We start from the raw sequence: 24136 nt of genomic DNA on the forward strand, positions 1-24136 counted from the left end.
TTTCACCAGACAATGTTGAATACCCTAGTCACATGAGTATCCTTGTGTTTTATTACGAATTTATAATGAATAGGGCTCTTGGTTCCCAACTGTCTAGGAGTTTTGGAGGTGGTTTGAATGAACCAAAACGAGGTTTTCCGGTTACACGCTGCATTGCTCTTATGGTATGGTATCAAGTGGTTTTGGGACTGAACTAAGTGGATCTTCCTTGGTTTCTATGTTTTGTCCCCCTTTGTCGGAAATTAATGGTGTTTCCGAGTTAGTGGAGTCATTATGTGAAACTCCTTGGGTCTCCTCCTCCTGTGGGGATTTTACCCCTTAAGTTTTTGAGTCAAAATTTGAGCATTTTTAGGCGATTGCTTTAGTTTCTTCTCTGTCTTTTTCTTTGGGTGAGGGTTTCTTTCCCTCCTCTGTAGAAAGAGCAACTTTTCCTTCTGTGGGGCTTATTTTTGAGGCATATAAAAATTCAAAGGGTTTTCTGTCAACCTCTAACAGTTTGTAGAAGCACTTCCAAGTGAAAGGTGTTAGTGAGATTGCTTAGGAGGTGCATGAAGTGGGTGAAAATCAAGTGAAGGATATTGGGAGAGAGGAGGGTTTGCACTCTCCAATCAAAGGGTCATCTTATTCTAATTCAAATTTGATGAAGGATAGCTTTCTCAAAAGTGTTAAATCATCTTCTCCATTTCAACTTAGTCTCGAGGTTGATGTAGAAATGGACCAATCAAGGACATTTTTGGATATGGATTTGTTTGGTCGAGCCAAGGGAAGGAAATTTTGCATAGGCACTTTACAATAATGGCTTAGCGTTGAGATCGCTCACGTGGTGTGGTCTCCCCCATAGATTTTTTTATTTGCCAAAGGATGGATCAAAATAAAATTTGGATCCTAGGAGGATGCAAAATGTATAGTTTGTTCGGTATGGTCCATCGATTCAAATCCCATTTGTTTTAAGTACTGGAACCCGCTTTTTGACATGAGTTGGGAGCGTCTTGATGTTGTTCCCCTTTGGGTCTAGTTTCCTAGTCTCCCCTCCAATATGTGGAATGATAAAAAAATTATGGACCTTGGGAACAACCTGTGGGATTATATTAAGGTGGACTAATCCTTTTATAAAACAAAGGATATGTCTATGGCACATATTCTGATGCATTTGGATTTGTGGAAAATCCTTTATGAGACTATAAACATTGGTATAGGGATCGAAAGGCTACAAATACTTGATTATGAGGGAGTTTTGTTCAGGTGTAAGTGTTGCCACAAATATGGTCATCTAGTTCACTTTTTTCAATCAACCTTTGAAAAGAGGTACCTCGCAGAAAGGGGTAAAGAAGAAAATGATGGTTGCTTAAATTTGGCTATGGGAGGTTGTTTGAAGGTCAGGGAAGCGGCCTTAATGGATTTGGCTAAAGTTTTGCAGGCTTTGCCTAATGTGGAAATGTCAAAAGAAGAACAGTAAGAAAATGCCTTTGTTGGTGACAATGGGTCTCCCCCTCTGGATGTCGATGGGTTGTCTTCTCTAGTGGTGCCTATTTAAAAAACATTTTCACTTGATATTGTGACTGGAAATGATGTTCCATCTAAGGTTCTTGGTGGGTCAACCTCTTCGACTTCGCGGTTGTTAGGTTCTCTTCCATCCTTTTCCTATGTCTCTTCCCTACCTTTATCATTATCTCTTTTAGGTTTGGACGGGGATATTGTTCTTGGGGGTCTAGATTCTGTAGTTATTTCTTCTATTTCTAGAATAGGCACAACCCGGGTCCCTTTCTTTGTTCCTTCCTCTCATTGGCCATTTTGTCCCCATGAATTTCCATCAATTTAGGTCAATATCCCTCCACTAGGGATCTTAATATCAGTGAAATCCTTTATAATCTTTGGTCTAAGCAGGATTTCCCATCTACTAAAGGTTAGTTGTGTGGTATTGGCTAGATTAATATCTCTTTTCCCTAGATTAAATATCATGGGAGAAAATCTATTTTGGTTAGGGCTAAGGAAAAAGCCAGATAAGAGATGGTTGTTAGAAGACAACTTTCCATTACATGGGTGCTTAGAGCTATGTCAGCTCAGGGTTTGTTTTCTCATGAAATTGGTATCATTTAACTGTCGAGGGTTGGAAAGCCACTCTAAAAAACTTGCACTTAAGTGATTGATTCAAGTATAGGGGCCATATATTATTTTCCTCAAGGAAACTCTAGGTCCTAGGGAAGTTGTCACAAAACTACTGGAATATTTATTTAGTGGTTGGATCTTTGTTGCCTTGAATGCTAGAGGTCGGTATGGAGGCCTAGTTTTTGGGTGGGTGTCTCGAAAGATTAAAGTTCAGAACTTTTGGAGTATCAAGTCTAGGTTAGGTCTTGAAATCTTTTCTTCAAAGCTAGGGGATCCTCTTATTTGCAATAATATCTATGGGACATGTGATGGTCGACTAAATTTATAGAATCATTTTTCTGGATATGAAAGTGGTGGAAGCATAGAATATGGTGATAGGTGGCGATCTAAAATTTTCTATGGGAGATACAGAATCGTGGGGGCCATGGTCTAGGGCTAACAATCTATCGAATTTTCTCCTTAATAAACTTGTTGGAAAAAAAAATTCTGGATGTTGAGCATGTTAGGCTCAAACCATCCTAGAGAAATGAACGTATTGGGGAATCCCACGTTGCTAAGTGAATTGATTGGTTTTTAGTGGCTAAATCCTTAGTAGAAAAATTCTTTAACATCCGAAAGTGGATCGACTCTAGTGGGGAATCTGATTTTATTGGAATTAAAAAATCTTGGGCCCAAACCTGGTTGTTCTTTCAAGTTAAATTCCTCTTAGATTAGAGATGATGAATTTATCAAATTATTCAAGGAGGGATGGTTCCCTTTTGATCCACAATCTAGGTTGTCAATTTCCCAACAATTTGAACAGAATCTTATTTGTGTTAAGAGAGTGTTTTGGAATGGGAAAATAAAAAGTGGTGCAGATAGGAGTAGGAACTGGTGGATATTGAAAATCATATTTAGGATGTTTTGAGACTTAAGTTATGGTGGATTTTTGGATGCAACCTCTAGAGAGGCTATGTTTAGTTTGTCCTCCTATAGGAAGCCCATTCGAGAAACTCAGGAGGCTACTAATTAGTGCTTGAAGAGCAAAGTTATATAGTTAGAAAGTGGGAATGATAACACTAAGTTATCTCAAGCCTACGCTAAGGGTCGGAAGATGTGTAACACCATTCAGAATCTTCAATATGGTTTGAGTGGGGAGATTACAAATTTTGAAGGTCTTACTTCCTTAAGTGTCTTTTCAAAACCTATTTAAGGAGCCCGAGAGAGCATATAATATTGAAGTCATTAGGGTCACCCAATTGTTTCCTAGATTTGTGATCAATGAAGAAAATAGAACCCTAGTGAAGGAAGTCTCTGAAGAAGAATTGAAGGCTATTATTTCAAGTTTTTAGAAAGATAAAAGTCCTAGTCCAAATGGTTGGCAGATTAAGTTCTTTAAAATTTTCTTTGATATCATTGGAAATGAATTGTTATGGGTTGTAAATGTATCTCGGAGGGAAGGAAATATTTTACTGAATTTCAATTCCACTTTAATTGCTAGCATCCCCAAAGTGGATTATTGCAATGAAATTTAAATGCAAGGAGTTATTTCTCTGTGATCTTTTGTCTGAATAAGATCAACGAATAGCAAAAGAAAAATATCCAATGGATAGACAATCAAATCCCAACCCAATGCTCATACATGCAGCAAACAAACAATTCTATATATTATAAATGAAAGATCATGCACCTAGCCTCCTCGTAGGTCGATGAAGGGTTTAGAATTCATAGCAGAACCCTCGCACTCCACTCAAGCAATCTGCTTCATCTTAAACTTGATCTCAACACCTACACATAACCATAAACGCTCAAGGATGAAAAGTGATCTTCCTCGGAAGATGGTCAGATCAAAACATCATATAATTCACATATATCATTGCTGCAAACATATAAATATAGGGAAGGAACATAGGTTTCTATTAATCTAGAATCAAAATACAATTATACCTTCACTCAAGTCACCTCTCCAAAATCTGGCGGAGTCTCCCAAATACAATAGGAAAAGATCCATGAAGAGCATGAACTATAGTAGCATAAACCTCAAGGATTCACTCTAAAACTATGACTCTCTCTAGAAATTTGATGCCAATACTCAAACTCAAGATCCAATAATTGTAGCTAGCATGACCCTCTCAGATGGTCCAGTATAAATAGGGTGAAGAGAGCTCCTAGGAGGATGAATGTAGACACTCAAGATGATGAGAAGTTATGGAAGCTTCTCAATGATAAGTCTTGTCCAGATCAAATAGGTGATGAGTCGAACTAATCTCCTAGGAACCACAAAACTCTAGAAAGATTCCCTCTGTCACCAGAACAGAACAGGGAAAACTAGGTTGTAGTTGCACGCATAAGGCATGTTGTCGGTGACTAGAAGGCTCCAGTCGCACGTATAAGGCATGTTGTCGGTTGCTGGAAGGCTCCAGCCACACGCATAAGCCAACATCCATGAAATCAGGTGTCATGACTGGAAAAAAGAAGTTCTGATATTCAAAAAAAGGTCAAGAAATTTAGTGTCTCAGGAATACTAACCCTAGGAATAAAAATAAGTTGATAACAAATGCCCCCTAATCTATGAGGTCATAAGAGAATATGATGGTTGAAATACATTACGAAAGAGCTCAAAGATCAAAATAGGAGTGAGGAGACAAAGCCAAGGACTCAGATCGAAAGACATTGGAGTTGAAGTCTCATCTGTGCTAATAAAATCCCCGAGGCATACATACCCATGCTCGATCACAAGAATATATTGAACATTACTACCATAAAATACACTACGGATCCATGACATGAAATGCTAGAACATGGCCATGAAGATATGCACAGTGGATCAATGTGACTCAATAAATATAGCATAGCCATCAGCAAATATAATGTGGATCTATGTCACGATATACATCAATAGGACTATGGACACATGACAGATAGAGGAGTGTCTCAGATAGCCCTCAAAGTACATAAATGATACATAACTCCAACACAACTAGGGAAGGATTTCAAAGAAGAGTGAGATGTCCCTAACCTAGGATCTTCGACATAACCTCTATGGTATGAATCTACATCATACAAATCGATGAGCTAAGGTTGAGCATGGTAGAAACATCCTGATTACTAGCCAATGAGGTAAACCAATAAAAAAACTTGAAGGAATCCACCAATGAGGAAAATGGATCCCAAAGTACCTAGGATAGTTCACCAAGTGTGAATAAATGAGTTTTCGTCGAACACCATTGAACTTGATCAATCAAGAGCCAATGTTGTAAACCCATTATCGATCACAAGGAAGCATTCCACTAAGGTCTTCAAGCTCCAAGGTACTGTCGGTTCCTAGATAAAGCTCCAGGATAATGAGATGAAGTCGACAGGAAAATATATGTCGAAGGAGGGCCTTGATGTATCCCTCATCAATCAACATGAAAAAAACCAGGATGATGTGATGTATGGATGAAGTCATGAAGCGATGAAGTACCACTGACACAGGGATGGTCAACTCAAAAAAGGTCAACAGGCTACTGTAGATGGCCGAAACAAGCTAAGAATTCCCTTGAACACATAATGGCACAACACAAGAGTGGCTTAGCAGCATGACTAATGAGCACCATGTGATATCGTGTGACAACGCAGGAGGCATTGAAGCACGCTCCATATGGAGTAACCAGCAAGAGGATTAGACAGACACATATGTATGGTATGGCTCCTAAGCAAGATAAAACCCAATTGTGTGATAATCGAGCAGGCAGGTATCGTGTTCAAGTGCGACACAAAGGATGTTTTCATTTGATGACTAATGAAATTTACATGCAAGGAGATATTGCTCCTTGATATTTTGTCTAAATAATATCACCATACAACAAAAGAAAAATTACCAATGGATAGAGAATAAAATCCAAACCCAATGCTCATACATGCAACAAATAAATGATTCTAGATGTTATAAAGGAAAGATCATGCACTTGGCCTCCTCGCAGGTCAGTGAATGGTTTTGAATTCGTAGAAAAATCCTCACACTCCACTCAAGCGATTTGCATCATCTACACTCGATCTCAACGCCTACACACATCCACAAATGCTCAAGGAGGAGAAGTGATCTTCCTTGGAAGATATTCAGCTCAAAACATCATAGAATTCACGTATATAACTAATGAAAACATGTAAATACAAGGAAGGAACATAGATTTATATTAATCTAAAATCAAAATACAAGTATACCTTCACCCAGGTCGCCTCTCAAAAATCCAAAGTAGATTCTCCCCACTACAATAGGAAAAGATCCATGAAAAGCATGAACTCTAGCAGCATAATCCTCAAGGATTTACTCTAAAACTATATTTCTCTCCAGAAATCTAATGCCATTAATCAAACTCAAGATCCAAAACTATAGCTAGCCTAACCCTCTTAAATGGTCCAGTATAAATACAGTGAAGAGAGTTCATAGGAGGATGAATGTAGACACTCAGAATGAAAATAAGTTATGGAAGCTTCTCAATGATAAGTCCTAGCGAGCTCGAATAGGTGATGAGTAAAACTGATCTCCTAGGAACCACAAATATATAGAAAGTTTCCCTCAGTCGCGAGCACAAAACCAGGAAAACTAGGCTGCAGTCGCATGCATAAGGCATGATTCCAGCGACTGGAAGGCTCCAGTTGCATGCATAAGCCATCATCCATGCAATTGTGTGTCATGACTAGCAAAAGGAAGGTGTAACGCTCAAAAAAAGGTCAAGCAACATAGTGTCTCATTTTCGCTCTATTTATTTATGCAATTGTACCTACAAATTCATATCTAAAGTGATTACCAAGAGGTTAAAATCGATATTGTCGGCCTCTATTTCAAAGGAACAGTTCTTGATGAGAGAAAGATTTATGAGGCCATTGGGGTGGCACAAGGAGGTATTCATAGTATTAAATCTCACAAATTAAAGGGTGCGGTAATAAAAATTGTTCTATCCTAAGCTTATGACTGAGTGAGTTGAATGTATCTTAGACTACTTCTGAATTATCTCGGGTTTAGGATAGATTTCATAAATTGGGTGATGGGATGTTTGAGATCAGTTTCTTTTGTTTTATTGATCAATGGAGTGGCATCCCCTTTTTTCCATGCTCAGTGAGGTATTCACCGGGGTTTTCTATAATATCCTTTATTGCTTGTGCTTGTTGCTTAAAGTCTCAACCATTTGCTGGCTAATGCAAATTGTCGGGATGATTTTCAGGGCATTGTTATTTCATATGCATTAGTGATCACTCATTTGTTGTTTGTTGATGATATCAATGTTTTTTTCAATGGATCTTGTAGAGATGTAGCTATGATTATCAGATGTTATTAATCTATTTGGTATAGCTACATGCATAGTTATAAATGACAAGAAGTCATCTATTTTGACGAAAAATTTGTCTAATATTGAAGATCTGAATCTTAGAAATGTTTTTCCTTTTCAAATTCATGTGTTGGATGCTAGTATAAAATACTAGGGCTTTCATCTAAAACCCAATTATTAAAAGAAGGAAGACTAGTTTTGGTTTATTGCCAAGATCAAAAAATGATTAAGAGTTGGAGTCATATGTGGATTTCTAGAGCAGGATGACTTTTACTGTTTAAATCAGTATTGGAGGCCACCTTGGCCTTTTAGATGTCGACAACCTAGATTCCCCATGGTATTTTAGAAAAAAAAATCATAGAATATGCTTTAAATTTTATGGGTTAGTACTCAGGGTCAGTTTGTATTCCCATGGGTTCATTGGGAATGGATTTCTCTTCACAAAGCGTTGGGAGGCTGGGGTCAAAAAACATTTTCTTGTTCTTGCATGCTTTAGCAGCTAACTGTTGATGGAGGCTATTATCTATGCACAATTTATGTATGTAGGTGGTTTACAAGAAGTACATGCATCATTTTTCTCTAGAAGATTGGATTAGGTTGAGGGATAAGCCTCGAGTTAATATATTTATCATTTGGTGTGTTGCACTCGACTCTTATGACGTTATTTCTTCAGGTCTTACTTAGAAGATTGGGAATGGCACTAAGGTCTGTTTGGGGCATGACCCTTGGCCAGGGCGGGCTCTCTTATCAATTGCCTCAAGCCTGATTCGATCAGCTCAGAGATAGTGGGTACTCTCATCTCACTCATATTAATTATCCAACTAGGACTATTATATGGTGTCAATGGTGGTTATCATTGGGGGCTCTGCAGATAGGTTTGGAATTTCATGATGTCTAGAAAGGGTACCTGGAGGCTCTATATGTTTCCCATATAAGCCTGTCACATTTTGAAGGTGAGTTGGTTTAGGCCCATTCCCCAATTTGAATCTACACCCCCAAGGGGGGATACCTTCATATGAATATGGCCACTACTGGTGTGGAAGGGGAATGGTGGTGGAGAGCTGTTTGGAAAGTGAAGTTTCCAGCAAAATTCCATCTCTTCATGTGGTGCATCCTTGCTAAAAAAATTCTTACCTAGGATAAGAATCAGAGGCGTCATAATATTGCTCCAGGATGGTGCATACTTTGTAAGGCTGATGGTGAATCTATTGAACACCTATTTGTTGTTTAGTCATTTATTTTCCAGATATGGAATATTTGCATTCTTTTTTTGGAAGTAATTATTCATGGACTAGACAATGTTTTTAGGAGATACAGAGGGGTTGGGTACCGAACAGGAATACAAAATTGTATAGAGCCTTACCTCTTCTCATATGTTTAGGCACGTGGTTGGCAAGAAACAAAGGCATTTTCTAGATATGTATTCTTCTTTGGATTCATTTATGGCTAATGTTATGGCCATCCCGTCAAACCTTTCTCAAATGGTTTCTATCCCCTAATCTAGAATTGTTATTCCAAAGAAGCTAGATATTTTGCATCCTTCAGGATATTTTTATGGGGCCACGCATGGAGGAAAATCCATGTGTGTAGGAGGTTTTATCTTATTCTTATCTTAGTAGCACTTTTACAAAGCTTCCATGGGTATTTGGAGGGGTTCAAACAATTTGGATGAGTAGCTTGTTTGTCACTCTCTTATAGTTTTTGCAAGGGAAAAGGATTGTGACCAATTACAAGTTTTTGGTGGCTCTTTATTGGTCTTCAATTGGGTCAATTATATCCAATAGTGCCGCAATTTACGTCTTATTCACATTCTGGAGGGTTGTTAAGGATAAAGCACTCATATGTTAATTTATCTTGCTCTCATATTTACATGGAACGAAACCACGAGGCAGGTTGCCTTTCTAAGGAAGGCCTTCAGTTGGCTACAGGGCTATGGTCAATTGAAGAAATTTTAAATGATGCACACTTTCAGTTTTGTCACCAGCCTTTTATGGACCCTTCAAAGACTCGGATCTAGTTTTTTCTCATTCTAATTTCCTAAATTTTTCACTTATTTTTGGATTTTATGTATGTTCCTGATATATAGTCTTGACACTATGATATAATTCATATCGCTATCTACTCTATTTTTTGTTTGGTTGTATATGGTGCCAGTGATATTTTTCAGATGGACTCTCCATGCCCCTGTAGGTTTTTTTTGTGTATTAGTTGAAAACATTTTTTGTTGGGATGTATTGTCACATGTTTTTGCCATAGTATGGATTTGGGTAGATCCATCATGAATATACACCTAGTTGTGTATATAAAAAATGTAATTTTGTTTCATTAAAAAAAATTTGTTGTGATGCGTTGCGCAACCCGTGACCTAGACAGTGCCACCACAAAGATCTCTTCACAGGTTTGCAGCTCCAATGGAGGCCGACGGGGGTGTCGATCCCTCCCCTCCCTTGCCTGAACTCCTCGAATTCAAGAAGCTCATTGCCAGATCTCTCAAGAGACCACTGTCTGAGACTCAGTAGAAATTCGTCAAAAAGCTGGACTGCATCCCAATCGTGGAATTGCCAATTTCAGAAACATGCATATCAACAGTCAATCTTGCAAACAAAGGGCTCATAGGACAGTTTACCGGGCTTTGGCCTTCTCCCAAATCCGTTGAAGCTTGGGTGCAGAGGAATTGGACGTCGCTCATATGAGAAGGAATCAAGAGCCACTTTGTAGGAAAAGGATTCTATGTATTCATGTTCGAAAGCTCCGAGGATAAAAATGTCATCTTCAAAAATGACCCATACTTCATGGGGCCTCAGGGTTTATACCTGAACAAATGGACCCCTGATTTCGACCCAGCCCAGGATGTGTCGTCTGGCGTTCTAGTTTGGGTCTGCCTACTTCATCTTCCTTTACATTACTAGAATAAAAAATCACTACAAGCTATCGGCAATTCGCTTGGAAGGTATATTGATCAAGCAGTGCAAAAGGATCAGTACTCATGCGCACGGATCTGCGTGGAGGTTGATCTGGAAGTAGGGCTGCCAGAGGCAATTAAACTTACTGTAGCAGACTGGATGCACATCCATGAGCTAGACTACGAGCAATTACCCTTCAAATGTTGGCACTGTCATGGCTATGGCCATTTCGCAAGACGTTGCAAAAAAAGGAAGCAGAAGAGAGCGAGAAAGCAGAACAATGGACCACAGTGAAAAAAGCAGGGACAACAAAACCTAGAAGCAAAGGAATAACAAAGGAAAACAACCCTGGGCCAACAAGGAAGGAACAAAAAGATGGGAAATCCAACCCCATGTCGAAATCAGGATCTCAAAATGCAAATCCCAGTAAGGTCGTAGAAGAGCCGGAAGTAAATAAGGACTACAGTGAACAACCCAAATCCCCTCCTAACGGGAAAGGAACAAAGGAGCAAGGGAAAAACGCAGGAACCCCCGAAGTAGTCCCCTCCCCCTCTTATGCCGACATAGCAAGAAAGAAAGTACATGAATCACCAAGCTCATTGGAGGATGAGATCTTAGAAAGCCCTGCCAAAAGAGCAGGAAGAAAGTCCTGCAGAGAAGCAAGGGAAGAAGAAGCTGAAAGGCAAAAGACTCAAGGAAGTCAACCCACTATAGAAATGTCAATCGGCAAAAGTACAAGGACAAGGCCGCCAAAAGGAGGAGGCCCAACCACCCCTAACAGTAAGTAATGAAAATCGTCTCTTGGAACTGCAGAGGGCTGGGGAACCCGATGAAAATTGAAGTGGTCAAAGATCTACTAAAAGCGGAACCAGCAGACATTCTAATGCTCCAAGAGACAAAGATAGAAGGGGATTTCCCTCTAGAGATCAGCAAAAAAAATGGCAGAAGAACGCAGGAAAATCAATAAGCGCAAGAGGCTCTTCCGGTGGAATAGCAACCCTGTGTAAGGGAGACCAGTTCAGGCTTGTCAACTCCCACAACACAAAACGTTGGAGCTTCACAGAGCTGAAGCACATAGCAAGTAATTTAACCATTGCATTATTCAAATTATATGTACTGGTATTGTATTCTAAAAAGAAAGAATGTTAGAAAACATTAAATGAGTTTTTGGAACTGAATACCCCAAACAACATAATCATAGCTGGAGATCTAAATCTAGTGATGAATGAAAAAGAAAAGAGAGGGGGCAGGACCAGCAAGGATCATATGATCTATGTAGTAGAAGACATGATACAACAATGGGACCTACTGGATTTTAAACCAAGAAAAGGGCTCTACACCTGGACCAATAACAGGATAGGGGAAGACCACATATCCGCCAGATTGGACAATTTCTTGGTTCAAAGCACAATGTTGATGGAAAGGAGGCTAATCTCATCAGCCATTCTTTCCAAGCTTACCTCGGATCACAAACCCATCCAGCTAATGTTAGAGGAGGAAGAAAATTTGGGCCCAATCCCTTTTAGATTCAGCCCATCGTGGAATGGAAAGAGTGGCTTTGCATAAACGGTTTGACTAGCATGGTCCACCTCAGTCAATGGCTCCCCCAATTATTTATGGGAATAAAAATTAAAAATAACAAAAAATTCCCTCAAGGAATGGAGTAAACTCCCATCAAATACTCCCAAAGATCAAAGAATGGAGTCAGTGCAGCACCTAGAAAAGCTGCAAAGTGAAATGGAAACAATAGATATAACTAAAGTAGAGCTAGAAAAGGAGCAAGAAGCCCAATGCAAAACATTTTTCTCCTTCATAAATGAAGAAGAATATTGGAGATTAAAGTCCCAGAGCCTTTGGCTGGAAGCCGGAGATAGAAACACAGCATATTTCCATCGACAATGTAGAGCCCGTCTTTCCACGAATCACATCACAGAGATCACCACCTCCGATGGGAGGTCATGCAAAGGAATATATCGAATAAAATCTTCTACTACGTTACATTTCCACCATCTTTATAGTAAAGAGAATGATGATTGTGAAGAAGACAACAAAGAATTCCTAAAGAACATTTCGGCATTGGTCACTAAAGAGGACAATGCAACATTGTTGAAGCAAACCAATGAAGAAGAAATCAGCAAAATTATCTGGTCCATGAATCCAGATAAAGCCCTTGGGCCAGATGGGCTCACCATTCACTTCTACAGGATATGTTGGTACATAATCAAAACAGATCTTATTCAAATGATAAAAGGATTCCTTCAGAAAGAAAAACTGGGTGGCAGCACCAACTCAACATTCCTTGCTTTAATACCGAAAGAGTCAAACCTTGCTTCCTTTGATAGGTTTAGGCCAATCTCTTTATGCAATGCTTCATACAAAATAATTGCAAAACTCCTTGCAAACAGAATAAAGCCACTGCTAAACAAACTCATATCATATTCGCAAGGAGGCTTCGACAATGGCAGACACATTCTGGATAACTTAATTCAAGTTCAGAAAGCCATGCACTCCAGCAACCTTAGAAATGAGAAAGGCATGCTAATCAAGTTAGACATGGCGAATGCATTCGATAGAGTAAAGTTGTCCTTCCTGTATCAAGTTCTACTTTCCTTCGAATTCGACCAAGAATTTATCAAACTGATCCAATCTTGTACCATAAGTCCTTGGATTGCGCCTTTGCTAAATGGGAGGCCAGTTGATTTCTTCCAAGCCACGAGGGGGTTGAGGCAAGGATGCCCTCTTTCTCCATTTCTTTACATTTTAATGGTGGATACATTGAGCAGAAAGTTGGAGCAGGACATGATAGCAGGAGCTGCCCCAGGTTTGAAAATAACTAAGGATCTCAAAGCAATAAGTCATGCCCTGTTCACGGATGATTCCCTCATGCTGGGCGAAGCTTCAAACAGAATGGCATCTGCGCTCAAAAATACTCTCCAAGCCTACTGCAAAGGAACTAGAGCACTAATCAGTGAAAGAAAAAGCACAGTCTATAGTTGGAATGTAGAAGAGGAAGAAACTCAAAACATAGCTCGCAATTTGGGGTTCAACGGATACTCAAAATGGGACAAAATCAATTATTTTGGACTGCCATCAGCACTAGGCACAAACAGAGTCAATCTATGGGAAGGAGTAATAACAAAAATCAAAGGCAAAATCCTGCATGGGGAGGTCAATGGCTAACTCATGGTGGCAAATTAACTCTGATAAAATCCGTTCTGTCATCTCTGCCAATATATCAAGCGTCCTACCTCATGGCACCAAAGTCGATTTCATGGCAAATTAATAAAATCATGAGAGATTTTCTGTGGCTTGGAGGCAAAGGAAATCAAAACAAATTCCATTTGGTTAAATGGGAGACAACAAAGAGAACCATGAGAGAAGGCAGCCTTCAAATTCGCGATCTGGACCTCGCCAATACAGCTCTGGGATGCAAGATACTATGGAAGCTCCACAGCAACCCCAATCAGCCTATCAGCAAAACATTGAGGCATAAATATATACCAAATGCAAAACTCAGAAACCTACAAAATGCAAACAGCAAAAGGAGCATGTTGTTATGGCAACTATGTATCAAAGGATTGCGATTCTTCTCCCAAAATCTATATCGTATCCCTGGGAATGGTAAGCGTGTCAAGTTGAGAATAGATTGCATAATCGAGCAGTCTCCCTTAGCATCAAATGATAGCCTGCAAGAAATCTGCGAGCTTCTTGAAAGCAGAGGAGATAAGACAATATATGATATCTCAAAATGGGACGAATTCGGGTTCTGGATTGATTGGAACTTTAGTAACATACTAGATCATTTATCACAGCAAACAGAAACGCTAAAAGAAGAACTTCGTGAAGCAGCTCCGGTGCACAAGACAGAAAAAAGATAAATGGGCTTGGGGACCTACAGGAGTATACTCCTTAGCCAAAGGTTACGAGTTGTTGCAATCACACAGAGATAGATCTCTCCCTGCAAGGTTTTGGATGGAGGTATGGGATCCATTGGCGCTGCCCAAGGTTAACTTCTTCTTCTGGATATTAATGTACAAAAAGATTTTGACTGGTGAAAACTTATTAAAAAGGAAAATAGCAGGTCTGCATAGATGCTCACTATGCAAAGAGGCCATGGAAACCATGGATCACCTGTTTGCAGACTGCTCATTTGCAAAGAAAGTTTGGACACTCATACTCCAAGGACTCAAGGCGGCACTCCCCACTAAAATTTCAGTAGTGAACTTATTTTTATCATGGAAAGATCTCTATCCTTTGTCCTCCCTCAACTCCTCATGGGCCAAAATCTGGATCACCATCCCCAAATTTGTGTGTTGGGAGCTATGGTTAGCGAGAAATGAGCAGAGATTCAACATTGTAGTCTGGACACCCAACACGGTAGCAGCAAAAGCAAAAGGCCTTCTCCTGGAAACTTTAAACTCCCAAAAACTCAAAGATGACTCTTCGGTGCAGCAAGAGGAAAAGAGCTGGCTTGGAACCCTTGCATTAACCCAATGGATCCACAGTATTGGAAAACCCCAACTCAATCCTGAGTGGAGGCTAAGAGATAAGGACGAAATATTTCAGAGTTGGTGGAGGCAACAAGGAATAACTACAGTCTTCTTTGATGGTGCCTCAAAAGGGAACCCTGGGACAGCGGGAGCTGGAGGACTCGTATACTCTTATGACGGAAGCACCAAAGAAACCTTCTGTTGGGGACTAGGACAGCGATCTAACAACTAAGCAGAAATCCTGAGCTTGACAAAAGCATGTCAAATAGCTAAAGAAAGAGGACACGGGAGCTGCAAGCATTCGGCGATTCAGAAATCCTGATCAAAATGATACATTTGAAAGGTCAATTTAATGATGTCGACTTAAATAATAATCTGCAAAGGTTGAGATATATCCTACAAGACTTCACTTCCTTTAAATGCTACCATATTCTCAGAGAATCAAATAAAGAAGCGAACTATTATGCCAATAAAGGATGTCTTTTGAGCCAAGGAGACCTCAACATAAACGAGGGAGAACCAGAAAAAATTTGCATCCCATGAAAAAGACATCAGTTTGTAACAGGAAAATGTAAAAGTCCTACACTGAAGATTGTAAGGCTTCGACCATTTGGAGCTCTTTATTAATAAAAATCCATACCCGTTTCATTTTAAAAAAAAATGTAATTTTGTTTCTTTATAAATAAAGTCACAATTTTTTCTTTAGAAAAAATATATAATTTTATATTTTATTGAAATATTACACCTCAATTATAATTGTTTATAGATATATAAATTTATATAATTTAAGTGTGTATAATTTAAATAGAAAATTAATACAGACACACTACTCAAAAATAATAAATGACAACAATATTTGAAGATTAAAATATTTTTTTATTTAGATATGTTTCTTTTATATATTTAACTTTATATTTTATTGAAAAATTACACTTATATTATATTTTTATAAATATCTAAATGTGTGGTATAAATAAAATATTACTATATCAGAATTGTGAAAATATATATATATATATATTAAATGAAAATATTTATTAAAAAAATATAAATAAATGAAAAATATTATTAAAAAAAGTCATATTCTATGTAAATTAACAACATGACTATTAGCATCTTCCCAAAGCTAACTTAACTTGTATTGGTCTCTCTTGTTTTCAAGCTTGACATTTAGAGAGAACATTCAGTTAGAGCAGTATTTGTGTTCGTGTTTGACTTAATTGTATTTAGCTTGAGATTTGTGAAATTACAATAGGCCTTCAGTCGAGAACTTTATTTAAGTTCTTTTTTATGAAAAGACACCCACTTATAGAATCACGGTTGTTACAACCACACACTATCCAGATACAAAATGACATTTAATGGATCTAATTTCCTATAAATTGAACTTGTATTATTGTTCTGATTTTTAAGTGTCCAACACATTTTAGATTTAGTATCTATCCATTATTGAGGAGAAAAATGAAGTATAAAGTAATGAAATGTTAGGATTTTGACTATGTCATCTAAAAGAGTTGTTTTAAAGATAAGTGAAGAAAATAGCTAATAGGAAATCATAAAAATATGAAGATGATTATTATTAAATATGGATGAAAATATTAATATTAGAGATCAAATATAAAATTAATAAAGTAAAGAAATATAATAACTAATTAAGTAAGAAATATGAATAAATATTCATGTAAAAAAATAAACTTAATAAATATACAGGAAAAAGAAATCGCAGAAATAGATATAATAAACACAAAAGTAAAAGAAAGAGGGATGGATATAAATGATGAAACAAAAGCATATAAATGAGAGATGAGAAAATATGGAAAGAGTTTACAAGGAAACGGAAATATGTTGAAAATAAGTTAAAAGAAAAAAAGAAAGAAGAGGTAGGAGCAGTGAGTAAATAAGATTGACGTGTTTGATAAATAGGGTATATCTACGAAAGTTGAATGCCTTAAGGAAGTAACTAAATAAAACATTAATATACCAATGTATTATGTGGTTACACCCTCAAAGAGGGAAATAATCTACAGCCCCAACTAGTGTAACCACTTGAAACAATATATCAACAAAAAAGGAAAATATTTTATATATGAGTATCTCATCATCAACCATCAACAAATAATCCTTCATGCTCTTTAAATGGAGATAATGGACCAATCAAGTGCCAAGCCATTGATCGAAGGTTGTTAATATTAAGGAGAAGATGAACACTCAAATCAATGTATGTGTAAGCATAACCATGGCTATATAATTACATTAATTACAAATGTGCACTAAAGAAATACAATTGACCTAAAGACGCATTAGAGTGAGTTGATTTTAATTGATTCCTAAATGTCTACATATCCTAACATCCCCCCATTTGAATAGCATGGGATAGTATTGAAGGCTTTATAAACGTGATCCAATAGGAGAAGAAAAGAGGAATTAGAGCCTATCTCTCCTTAATGGCAACTTACTAAACTCCTTACATAGGTTGAAGTTTGGAAAGTTTCTCTTATGTAAGAGACTTTATGAAAATGCATGCAACATCATCTATAGGACAGCATATAACTTGGAAAATGCAATCCTGAAGAATATTTCTAATGGAGTACATGTGATATACAGGTTGAGTGGGCCTATTGGTTAAGAGCATGTGTTTCCTCCTAAGAGTTCACAAGTTCAAAACTGGGGGGGGGGGGTTAGAGTATGTATGCCTTCGTAGACTCAGATAATAATATTAATAATTAAAGTTTTAAAGTCCGCTTGGGGTAGCTCAATTGGCAATGGCTATGGAAATGAAGTCTCACTGAACTGAAAGTCTTGGGTTCAAATCTTGTGTTATCACCTCCTCCCACACCCCCCCCCCGATTGGGGTGAGAAGTTGGACATGATGAAGATGTAGTTCTACCAAGCTTACAAAAAAAATGGAGTACATGTGCAACACAATATTGTACTGCAATAATTCTTAACCAATCTTTGTCGAGCTAAATGGTTCTCTAATTATTATTCCAGATTGTGGTAGGATTCTACTGTTGGAATCCAAACTTTGAAAGAATTTTTCAACACCACAAGGTTCTTTGGCTTGAACTAATTGCAACTCTTCACTATGTGAGTAATGCCAAGTTGCTTTTTACAAACTCAAGTAATAGGTCTGGAACCAATATTGAAAATGTAACCTGCAATAAAATTTTGATCATTTGGGTTGCCAACTCAATTATAATAAGTGAAATAAACCAACAAAGGATCCCCCCTTGAATTGCAATGTAATCCAAATTGTAATATCCCAAATAGAAAATTTTGCAATTTTTTCAACAAAATTATTCAGAAAGAAATTTCATTCATCCAACATAAGATTGTCATGTAAAATATAACAAATAAAGTGTTGCAACTCAATAATATGATGGACAAAAATAATCTCATCTTCATTATAATAGATAAACTAGGGTTACATGTAAATATAACCAATATAGCTAATATGAAAAACTGGCCTTAAGAATTTGCTCCAATGCTACACTAGCCCTCCAAAACTGAACTGAACTGCAACTGCTGAGCTCTCTTGTGACTTCTGGATGAATTTGTCAAGGGAAGAGTTGGGTGCTCGCCTACTCTCACTGAATCACATGAGGATTTCCGTCCTAGGGCTACTGTTGAAGCTCAGAACTCCTCATATTCCAAACCTCTCCACAAGAAAGAAAACCCAATTCCAAGATGCCCTCAAATGTTCTCATCCTCCTCTTTTATAAATCTCATGGACCCCTCTAGAAGCCTTTATTTGATTATTATTTTAATCACTTAGCGCATTTTCCCTCATTTTAATTAATTAAAATACCCTTTTAATTCAGGAAAATCGTAAATTAACCACCATCACCCCTTAGGCCACTAAAAGTCACTTCCCGCCATCTCATCTTGTAGATCTTCTCGTTCTGATTCCAACAAGCTATTACACTAAGGTGTTCTGTCAAGTATTCATCTCGGAATACCACCCCAAGCGTAATTAATTAAGTCAGGCCTAGTAATAAAACCATTTTTTGAAAGTCGTCGGAATGCAACGGAACAAAAGGCAAGTTGTACATATGATGGAATATGCCAAGCAAATGCCATCAAATCCCATAAAAACTCCTCTGAGACCCCTGATGACATAATATTGCTCCCTTGACTTGGCCATTCCGTCCCCTAGAAATCCACCCCGGTTGTACTATAGAGGAAAATAAAAATGGGGACATGACAAATCCTCCAGCCCCAAGATTGCTTGCCCTCAAGCAATCCATATCTGTCCACTACAGAGACATCTGCAAACTGATACCAAGATCCCATATGAACCACTGTGGCATGTCATGCCTCCACGCTAACAAAACATGAATGGATTCCTCAATACCTGGATTCCAAACAAGTCGTTGACTTAATTTGTCGTCCATGGATCCACCTAGATTTCAAAGCCAGCATGACCAATTGCCATCACCCATACCCCATGGCTCTATCTATGCCCTGTCTCTGGGCATAAACGCTACTCCACCAAAAGAATACCAACTCATCACCTCTCTCCAACCCAAACCTTGGCATAAACCAAGGTCAATCCCATTATGTTGATACTATGTTGAAATAATGATGAGTGTCTAGCCTACACCCTGCTTCTAACTGGAACATGTAGTATCCCTCACATCTAAGGGCTCCTGCAGTATTATGATCTTGACTAAAAGTGACACTCGAACAATAGGATACCAATTCATGATCTCCTACCAATCTATCCCATGGAAAGAATCAAATGCATGGACACCTATATATGGAACAAGTCTATTATGTTGTCATTGGTCCATGCTCAACTCGTGTTTCTCTATTTGGTCCCTCAACAATATTTGTCTAAGAAATCCTACCCCTCTCCCTATAATGGGCCTAAGTGGGCAAGTTACGTTGCAAGCCTATTTATGTAATCCTAGAGAGGCTTGCTCCATGAAATAACTACAGCTTTTCCAGCTACATGTGTCTACCAGCACCTCATGATAAAAAAAAATAGGGGAAAAATTAGGGAGTTATTTTTTTCGGTTGGGTGAATTTTTTATAAATAGGGATTTGAATATGCATCACCCAATATTATTTTGAAAAAACAAATAGTTGTAAAGCATTAGCCCATGGGAATTTCATGGGGAGATTTTAAAAAATTATTTTGCCTTGCAAAATTCAAACCATATTCTCCCATTCGCCCTATATTTATCATAACCGCAAGTATCCAAACATATTTCACCCTATTTTTATGGGAATACCAATTATTTGGATTCGTTTCTCCTCGTGGAAATTATTTTTATTTTCACTCTATTATATTTTTCTATTAGCCCAAAATTGTTTTTTGTTTTTTTTTAATCGCAAGAATCAAGATATATTTCACCCTATTTTTATGGTAATCCCAATTCTTTGGATTTGTTTCTCCTCTTGGAATTTATTTTCGCTCTATTTATATTTTTCTATTAACACAAAATTGTTGGAATTTGTTTTTTTTCCACTAAAATGTATCTCACACGTCATGGAATATGGAATCATGTATTTACAGGAATTGGGGGTTTATATGAAAGTTATTCCATCACTATTTAAACAACCATTGCAATGGAGAGATCAGTTGTCAATTCTTCTTTGTTGATTCCACTATCTGCGTTTTAATCTGTTAAGCATTCACCCACATTTGTGTTCTCTAAATGTGTTTTAATTTGTTCAACATTCACCCACATTTGTGTTCTTTAAATGTTCAAATGAAGAAACTTCTTCTCTGTTGATTTGACATCTAGGGGACATAGATATTCCACTATATGCGTTTTAATTTGTTAAGCATTCACCCACATTTGTGTTCTTTAAATGTTCAAATGAAGAAACTATCTGACATAAAAATATGAAAATGATTATTAAAATTTTATTTTTTACCTAGATAAACTATTATAAATTTTTCTTATTGTAATAACAGAGACTATCAATAAAGCTCTATATAAATAATAGAGGATGTACCATCTTTTTATATTTTTATATGTCTAGATTGAAAATTTGTTTCATTTACTAAATCATTTAACCCTATATATAAAAGAGAGCCAATTTTATAAACCTAAAATACGCTGGTTGTAAGATAGAGTTAATTGTAGACATCATTGCATCCACCATTGAAGCTGTCAAAATTGTGCAATGATTGTTGTGGGAGTTCACAAATTCCTTTAACATGGACACTCTAGGACATTCAATGGGCTTGATCCACCATGTATCATGAAAGGGTGATTGTTCTCATAACTTTCTAATTCAATTATCTATAAATGATGGCAGTGAGGGTGGTGGAGCTATATTCTAATGTAGATATAAAAACTAATAACTTGTAATGTCTCCCTTTTACTTACATGGCATTTTTATAAAGGTTACAAAATAGTTAGTTTTACACGTTAATTAACTCATTTTCATGTAGCTCTAAAGGTTTGAAATCACCTTCAAAAATAATAATGTCTAAATTCCTTTGATTTTACATCCCCCTTTGTGCTTTTGCTTGAGTACAACATTTTTATATGTTTAGTTAAGAGCTTATTCATGTTTAAGGTATAAATCTGAGATCTTAAGAAGTTTTGCACAACAGGTTGTGGATATTAGTTTTCCTCACTACTTAGAAACATTCTATTGCTTACATGTAGTTTTTTAGTAAAAGTTTGTGTATAGAATTAAAAAATATAATCAGCAAACATACATAGATAAAAAGAATAATAATTAAACATTTTTTACAAAACATTATCAGAGATACTAAGTTTGTGCATGGAATAAAAAAATATAATTACTTATATAGATGAAAGAGATAGTAAGTTTGTGCATGGAATAAAAAAATATAATTACTTATATAGATGAAAGAGATATTAAGTTTGTGCATGGAATAAAAAAAATATAATTATTTATATAGATGATTTGCTGGTGGAGATGTGCATGGAATAAAAAAAATATAATTATTTATTAGACGATTTGCTGGTGGAGACGAAGTGGGCTGATTCCTTCTCTTCCTTCATGGTAAATTTTAGGGGCGAATTATAGCCCAAAGACGAAATTTGAGTGTTTTTACATTTTAAGAGAGCGAATTTTTTATTAAAAGCCCTTTTCATATAGTTAGCCCCAATTTTATTTAAAAAGTAATTAATTTTTTTATTTTAGCCCAAAATAAAAAATGCGCAGATAAATTAACTACTGAACCTTCATTTGGCCGGATTCGCTGGTTTTGGGAAATCGTATTCCCTTAAAATCGCCGAATTTTGATATTTGCCCCTGCTTTGGGAGATTAAAATCGCCATATTTCTGATTTACAATTTGGTTTTTCTGGTTTGGGAGTGGTTTGTGAGGGTCGATTTGGTCCCGAGAGGTTAGATTTGTTTTGAAATGGAGAATGGAAGTTAATTTGTTTTCAAATGGAAGGCGGATCCCTATTTTCACGAATTTCAAATTCATCGTGTAAGCTTTTTGCCTTTCCATTAGTGCAAACCAAATTAGGGTTTCATTTTAATATCGTAAAACCCCATACGTGTTCGAAGGGAGCCTCATTCTATTGAGGAAGACAGGGCAAGAGGACAGGACGGTAAGGCACGGTAAAATGGAGCATCAGCGGCTAATCAGCTTGCAATAGGGCATTAAATGTTTGGTTAATCAGCTTGCAATAGGGCATTAAATGTTTGGTTATATGCACGCTGGATAACCCGATAACACGCGAGTCCCTATCTTGCAATAGGGCATTAAATGCCCGGTTATATGCAGGTTGGATAACCCGATAACACGCGAGTGCCTATTTCTTATTTATCTAGTCTCGCGTTCATTTCTTATTTATCTAGTCTCGCATTTCTTATTTATCTAGTCTCCCACGTGTTATCGGGTTATCCAGCCTGCATATAACCGGACATTTAATGCCCTATGAGGCTGGTTAGCTCTGCCAAAAGGAGCAGAGGTTGGCAGGATGATGACCAGGTTGAAGAAGAACGAGAAGAAGAGAGGGCACGAGCGCAGGCCATGGGCGTATAGGCAAGCACAGGAAGCACCCGGGTGGTCGAGGTAATGTTGGGGGTATGCATCACCACCGTACTCTCTTCGACAAGTACCATCCCGGCTACTTCGACAAGGTTGGTATGAGGCATTTCCACAAGCTCAGGAATCACTATCACTGCCCCATTATTAATATTGACAAGTTATGGTCTCTGGTTACGGAGGATGTCAAGACCAAGGCCACTGTCGACAATGTCCCGCTCATAGACGTTACCTACTTCGAGTATTTTAATGTCTTGGGAAAGGGTGAGCTGCCCTCGCAGCCTATCGTAGTCAAGGCCAAACTTATTTCTATGTTGGCCGAGAAAAATATCAAGGAGGCTGGAGGGGCAGTCATGTTGACCGCCTGAGTGGAGTTTTACTATTTTTTGGGTTTTAGTGTTTTAAGGAGATTCAGGCTTTTAACCTTAGCTTTCAGAATTTTTATATCTGTTAATTTTTTGGGTGTTAGTGGACAGTGTTTTGTAAACCCTTAAAATTTGTATGGATTGTGTTATGTCTGTCTTGAGTTTTACTGAAGATTCTGTTATAGATTGTTGCTTTCAGAATTTTTATATCTGTTAATTTTTTGGGTGTTAGTGGACAGTGTTTTGTAAACCCTTAAAATTTGTATGGATTGTGTTATGTCTGTCTTGAGTTTTACTGAAGATTCTGTTATAGATTGTTACTTTCAGTGCCGGCGTCATTTTTCTATGTCATGGTTTGCAGTCATTTTGAACTGGTTCGCGAGAATATTGATCAGTTGGTATATTTGAAAATGTCAATGCTAGATATTATTTTACGAAAGTAAGACCATTTATGAGTTTAAGAACGTTGGAATTTTGGGCTACATGATTTTTCAAGATATTTCTTATCATGTGAATGTAAGGCATCTTCTGAATGAAGCTTTTCTTGACCTACATGTTAGGATAAAATGAAATAAGCCAAATCTGGCAAAATATATGGACATGGCCCAAATTTTGCATGATTCGTTCGAAGTTGATCAATGTTAATAGTTATTTCAAATCATTTTATCCAACAAAACATTATGGACTGGAAAAATAATTTGGCCCAATGGATTTGAAGTCCTCAAATATTAAAGACATTAGCTCCACAGATTATATGAAAAAGATCAAATGGCTTGGCTTACTAGTTACACTGATACAAGGTGCCATCTGTTTTGCCACCAATGCTTGTTGAGTATATGTAAATTGTATCTGCATTGCAGTGTTTCATGGTATCAGAGCTAAAAGGTAGATGGAACCAAGATTTTTAAAATGGTATTGAGTCAAGACTTTCTAATCTTGCAGAGATCTGTAACTCTTGATAACTTTTGGTGAAAGGTCGACTATTTTAG

The 24136-nt window shown here is 37.4% G+C and overlaps 1 pseudogene; it reads left to right on the forward strand.

Annotated features, from left to right (window-relative positions):
• The first annotated feature begins 22519 nt into the window (after positions 1 to 22519).
• On the forward strand, positions 22520 to 23474 carry LOC149168550 (large ribosomal subunit protein uL15x pseudogene; annotated as a pseudogene).
• The last annotated feature ends 662 nt before the right edge of the window (positions 23475 to 24136 follow it).

Source organism: Pinus tabuliformis, chromosome 4_2 (genome assembly GCF_031772625.1).
Source record: "Pinus tabuliformis cultivar Carrire ecotype Pingquan chromosome 4_2, CPIR1, whole genome shotgun sequence".
Lineage (NCBI taxonomy): Eukaryota > Viridiplantae > Streptophyta > Pinopsida > Pinales > Pinaceae > Pinus > Pinus tabuliformis.